At 49.8% G+C, this 6,000-nt stretch overlaps 1 protein-coding gene across 2 annotated transcripts in view; it reads left to right on the top strand.

The window, feature by feature from the left end:
• The first annotated feature begins 475 nt into the window (after window positions 1-475).
• LOC126474178 (mpv17-like protein) overlaps window positions 476-6,000 on the top strand; it is a 160,862-nt gene continuing 155,337 nt past the window's right edge. For both annotated transcript variants that reach the window (XM_050101642.1, XM_050101640.1), the window contains exon 1: window positions 476-613. The gene's annotated coding sequence lies outside the window, so the exon portion shown is untranslated. The remainder of the gene's footprint in view (window positions 614-6,000) is intronic.

The raw sequence follows: 6,000 nt of genomic DNA, 5'->3' as shown, positions 1-6,000 counted from the left end.
TGAATGCTCTGAAAAGCTAACCATTTGCGTATCACAGCATCCTCTTCCTGTCGGTTAAATTTCGCGTCTGTAGCACGTCATCTTCATGGTGTAGCAATTTTAATGTCCAGTAGTGTATTTAAAACAGCTGGAAATGCAAACGTACATCAGGAACATGTTTACCAACACTACAGAAAATATTCTGAGATTCGGATGTACAATGGCGGCGAAATTAAAAAATTGCCGTTACTTTTTGGTCACACCTGATACATGGTCAGCTGATTGATGTGGGGGTGGGGAGGGGGGGGGGGGGGGAGAGAGCGTTGCTGGGCGGGGCCCGTCGGCCTTGACCGAGTGCGGAGGCTGTGCGCCAGCAGCGGCTCAGCCGCGCCGCTATCGACCGGCGCGCCGTCTGCCGACGCGACGCCGAGCCGGGCGGCGGCGTCGCGGCGCCAGTCCTGCGCCCGCCTGCACCGGCGCCGACCACACCGCTCCAGACGGCGCGACGCCCGCCACTGCCGACGTCCCCGCCGCCGCCGCTGCTGCTGCCGCCGCCCATGACGCCGCCCTCGCCGCCCACGCAGCCCGCCTCCCGCCTGCGGCCCAGATAAAGGCTGCCTCCCCCTGGCAACAGGTACCGCAAGCGCCACCGCTGGCCGCTCTCTCCCCTTGTAGCTGCCTCCTCGCTCCTTCCGTCCTCTATCTGCCTGCTTCTGTACGTGTTCAGTCTACACTGACCCGGCAAAAGTCACTGTATACACTACTGGCCTTTAAAATTGCTACACCACGGAGATGACGTGCTACAGACGCGAAATTTAACCGACAAGAAGGAGATACTGTGATATGCTAATGATTAGCTTTTCAGAGCATTCACACAAGGTTGCCGCAGGTGGCGACACCTACAACGTGTTGACATGAGGAAAGTTTCCAAACGATTTCTCATACACAAACAGCAGTTGACCGGAGTTGCCTGGTGAAACGTCGTTGTGATGTCTCGTGTCAGGAGGAGAAAGGCGTACTATCACGTTTCCGAGTTTGCCGGCCGTAGTTGCCGTGTGGTTCTAGGCGCTACAGTCTGGAGCCAAGCAACCGCTACGGTCGCAGGTTCGAATCCAGCCTCGGGCATGGATGTGTGTGATGTCCTTAGGTTAGTTAGGTTTAATTAGTTCTAAGTTCTAGGCGACTGATGACCTCAGAAGTTAATTCGCCTAGTGCTCAGAGCCTTTTGAACCATTTGAACCGTTTCCGAGTTTGATAAACGTCGGATTGTAGCCTATCGCTATTGCGGTTTATCGTATCGGGACATTGCTGCTCGCGTTCGTCGTGATCCAATGACTATTAGCAGTATCGAATTGGTGGGTTCAGTAGGGTAATACGGAACGCCGTGCTGGATCCCAACGGCCTCTTATCACTAGCAGTCGAGATGACAGGCATCTTATCCGCATGGCTGTAACGGATCGTGCAGCCACGTCTCGATCCCCGAGGCAACAGATGGGGACGTTTGCTAGACATCAACCATCTGCACGAACAGTTCGACGACGTTTGCAGCAGCATGGACTATCAGCTCGAGGACCATGGCTGCGGTTACTCTTGACGTTCCATCACAGACAAGAGCACCTGTGATGGTGCACTCAACGACGAACCTGGATGCACGAATGGCAAAACGTCATTTTTACGGATGAATCCACGTTCTGCTTACAGCATCATGATGGTCGCTTCCGTGTTTGGCGACATCGCGGTGAACGCACATTGTAAGCGTTTATTCGTCATCGCCATACTAGAGTATCACCCGGCGTGATGGTATGGGGTGGCATTGCTTACACGTCTCGGTCACCTCTTTTCGCACTGACGGCACTTTGAACAGTGGACGTTACATTTCACATATGTTACGACTCGGTGCTCCACCCTTCATTCGATCCCAGCGAAACCCTACATTTCAGCAGGATAATGCACGACCGCATGTTGCAGGTCCTAAACGGGCGTTTCTGGATACATAAAATGTTCGACTACTGCCCTGGTCAGCACATTCTCCAGATCTCTCACCAACTGAAAACGTCTTGCTAATGGTGGCCGAGCAAATGTCTCGTCACAATACTCCAGCCACTACTCTTGATAAACTGTGGTATCGTGTTGAAGTTGCATGCGCAGCTGTGCCTGTACATGCCATTCAAGCTCTGTTTGACTCAATGCCCAGGCGTATCAAGGCCGTTATTACGGCCAGAGGTGGTTGTTCTGGGTACTGATTCCTCAGGACCTATGCACCCAAGTTGCGTGAAAATGTAGTCATCTGTCAGTTCTAGCATAATACACTCTTGGAAATTGAAATAAGAACACCGTGAATTCATTGTCCCAGGAAGGGGAAACTTTATTGACACATTCCTGGGGTCAGATACATCACATGATCATACTGACAGAACCACAGGCACATAGACACAAGCAACAGAGCTTGCACAATGTCGGCACTAGTACAGTGTATATCCACCTTTCGCATCAATGCAGGCTGCTATTTTCCCATGGAGACGATCGTAGAGATGCTGGATGTAGTCCTGTGGAACGGCTTGCCATGCCATTTCCACCTGGCGCCTCAATTGGACCAGCGTTCGTGCTGGACGTGCAGACCGCGTGAGATGACGCTTCATCCAGTCCCAAACATGCTCAATGGGGGACAGATCCGGAGATCTTGCTGGCCAGGGTAGTTGACTTACACCTTCTAGAGCACGTTGGGTGGCACGGGATACATGCGGACGTGTATTGTCCTGTTGGAACAGCAAGTTCCCTTGCCGGTCTAGGAATGGTAGAACGATGGATTCGATGACGGTTTGGATGTACCGTGCACTATTCAGTGTCCCCTCGAAGATCACCAGTGGTGTACGGCCAGTGTAGGAGATCGCTCCCCACACCATGATGCTGGGTGTTGGCCCTGTGTGCCTCGGTCGTATGCAGTCCTGATTGTGGCGCTCACCTGCACGGCGCCAAACACGCATACGACCATCATTGGCACCAAGGCAGAAGCGACTCTCATCGCTGAAGACGACACGTCTCCATTCGTCCCTCCATTCACGCCTGTCGCGACACCACTGGAGGCGGGCTGCACGATGTTGGGGCGTGAGCGGAAGACATCCTAACGGTGCGCGGGACCGTAGCCCAGCTTCATGGAGACGGTTGCGAATGGTCCTCGCCGATACCCCAGGAGCAACAGTGTCCCTAATTTGCTGGGAAGTGGCGGTGCGGTCCCCTACGGCACTGCGTAGGATCCTACGGTCTTGGCGTGCATCCGTGCGTCGCTGCGGTCCGGTCCCAGGTCGACGGGCACGTGCACCTTCCGCCGACCACTGGCGACAACATCGATGTACTGTGGAGACCTCACGCCCCACGTGTTGAGCAATTCGGCGGTACGTCCACCCGGCCTCCCACATGCCCACTATACGCCCTCGCTCAAAGTCCGTCAACTGCACATACGGTTCACGTCCACGCTGTCGCGGCATGCTACCAGTGTTAAAGACTGCGATGGAGCTCCGTATGCCACGGCAAACTGGCTGACACTGACGGCGGCGGTGCACAAATGCTGCGCAGCTAGCGCCATTCGACGGCCAACACCGCGGTTCCTGGTGTGTCCGCTGTGCCGTGCGTGTGATCATTGCTTGTACAGCCCTCTCGCAGTGTCCGGAGCAAGTATGGTGGGTCTGACACACCGGTGTCAATGTGTTCTTTTTTCCATTTCCAGGAGTGTATATTTGTCCAATGAATACCAGTGTATCATCTGCATTTCTTGTTGGTGTGGCAATTTTAATAACCAGTGGTGTACATCCTAATATCGTCTAGGAATAGCTCTTTATATTCTACTAATTATCCCTGCACAATTCTATGAGTGAATTACGTTTTCTACTTGACCATCTATATACACGCAGAATTGATGCGCAAAGTAGTACAGTACTATTACTATTCCATGAGCACATAATTACTCTTTGTAATATTCTCTTTGGTGTGTTGAGAGGACTTTTAGGATCTTCTCCGTGCCGAATAGCCGCATTGAAGAATTGTAATTTTGCTATCGAGATGACTGGAAGAAAGAGATTGAAAGTATATTGTATGCTACTCAAGAATATGTATACTGAGCATTTACATCACAGGTGTGTAAGGAATTTCATTATATATGTATTCTCTAATTGGAAATGTGCACGGAGGTGTCGTTTCCTTGGTAATCAGAAGAGAAATTTCGATGAATTGGAAACAAACCTGCAATTATTAGATTCAAGAGTTCCACTTTTTTTTAATCTTATGGGACTTAACTGCTAAGGTCATCAGTCCCTAAGCTTACACACTACTTAACCTAAACTATCCTAAGGACAAACACCCATGCCCGAGGGAGGACTCGAACCTCCGCCGGGACCAGCCGGACAGTCCATGGCCGCAGCGTCTTAGACCGCTCCATTATTTCATCGGATAATTAAACTGTATCAAAGCAAACTTTCCGCTTGATCTGAGGTTTCCCGATTGACTACGCAACGCAAGAAAACCAAGACATTTTATTTACACAGGATTGCAGATCGCTTCGAATCATCGAGACTGCGGACAAGGAGAGTCATCGTTCGATTCTGATTAAACAAGTAAAGCTTTATTATAACTATCTTGAGCGACTGTGATGACTGTGATATGGCTCCTTATTAATGAGATTCTGATTAAACAAGTAAAGCTTTATTATAACTATCTTGAGCGACTGTGATGACTGTGATATGGCTCCTTATTAATGAGATCATTAATAAAATACTAATAACTAACTTTCCTCCTCACCAGCAACCAGTATAAACACAATATTAATTAAAATTATAGTCCCTTGCAGAAATATTGAGCCATCCTGCCTCTACAGCCGTCCATAACTGCGAAAGTGATGCCGCTGCAGGACTGCGTGAATGATCTGGACTCTCGATTATTATATCCCATAAACGACCGATGGGATTCATCTTGGGTGTGCCAAATCATTCGCTCGAATTGTCCAGAATGTTCCTCAACTCAATCGCGAACAATAGTGCCCGGTAACATGTTTGGAAACATGAAGTTCATGGCTGCAAATTGCCGGACATAACCATTTACAGTCAATCATCGGTCCGGCTGGACCACAGAACCCAGTCCATTCTGAGCAAATGCAGCCCACACCATTATGGAAGCACCATCAGATTTCACAGTGCCTTGTTGACAATTTGGGTTTCCTGGGAATGCGGCACACCCGAACCATCAGCTCTTAGTAACTAAAATCGGAACTCGTCTGACTAAACCACGTTTTTCCAGTTGTCTAGTATCCAACCGACATGGTCACGAGCCCAGGAGAGACTATGCAGGCGATGTCGTGCTGTTAAGAAAACGCCCTAGCGTCGGTCGTCTGCTGCCATGGACTGTTAACGTCACATTCACCCCACTGTGCAAACGGATATGTTCGTGAATAAACTGTTGTAGCTGGATGGGACTCACAGTCATAAAAATTTTTTTGAAGGACATCATCTTTCCGCCAGTAACATTCGCTGCCGGAAAGACGATGTCCTTCAAAAAAGGATATGTTCGTCCGACGTCCTACATTTATTTGATCGGTTATGTCGCTCAGTGTTGCTTGTCTGTTAGCACTGAGAACCATACGCAAACACCTCTGCTGTCGGCCGTTAAGTGAAGGATGTCGACTACTGCATTGTCCGTGGTGAGAGGTGTTGCCTGATATCTGTTGTTCTCGACACACTCTTCACACTGTGGATCTCGGAATACGCAATTCCCTAACGATTTCGTAAACGGAATGTCCCAAGCGTCTAGCTCCAACAACCATTCCACTTTCAGGTATCTACAAAAATATGTCATTGTACCACGCATAGTTCAGGAAAGGTGAAGTGAAACACTGAGATGCGAGAAAAACTGCCGATTCCTGCGTGACCTTTTACTTTATTACTTATCTGCTAAAAACTCTATTGGCAACACATTTCGCAGACAGTAGGCCAATGTACCACTGGGTATGCCTGCAATATTCGGGAGACGCGATTT

This window comes from Schistocerca serialis, chromosome 4 (genome assembly GCF_023864345.2).
Source record: "Schistocerca serialis cubense isolate TAMUIC-IGC-003099 chromosome 4, iqSchSeri2.2, whole genome shotgun sequence".
NCBI classification, from domain to species: domain Eukaryota; kingdom Metazoa; phylum Arthropoda; class Insecta; order Orthoptera; family Acrididae; genus Schistocerca; species Schistocerca serialis.
This window is presented reverse-complemented; position numbering and strand designations above follow the sequence as displayed.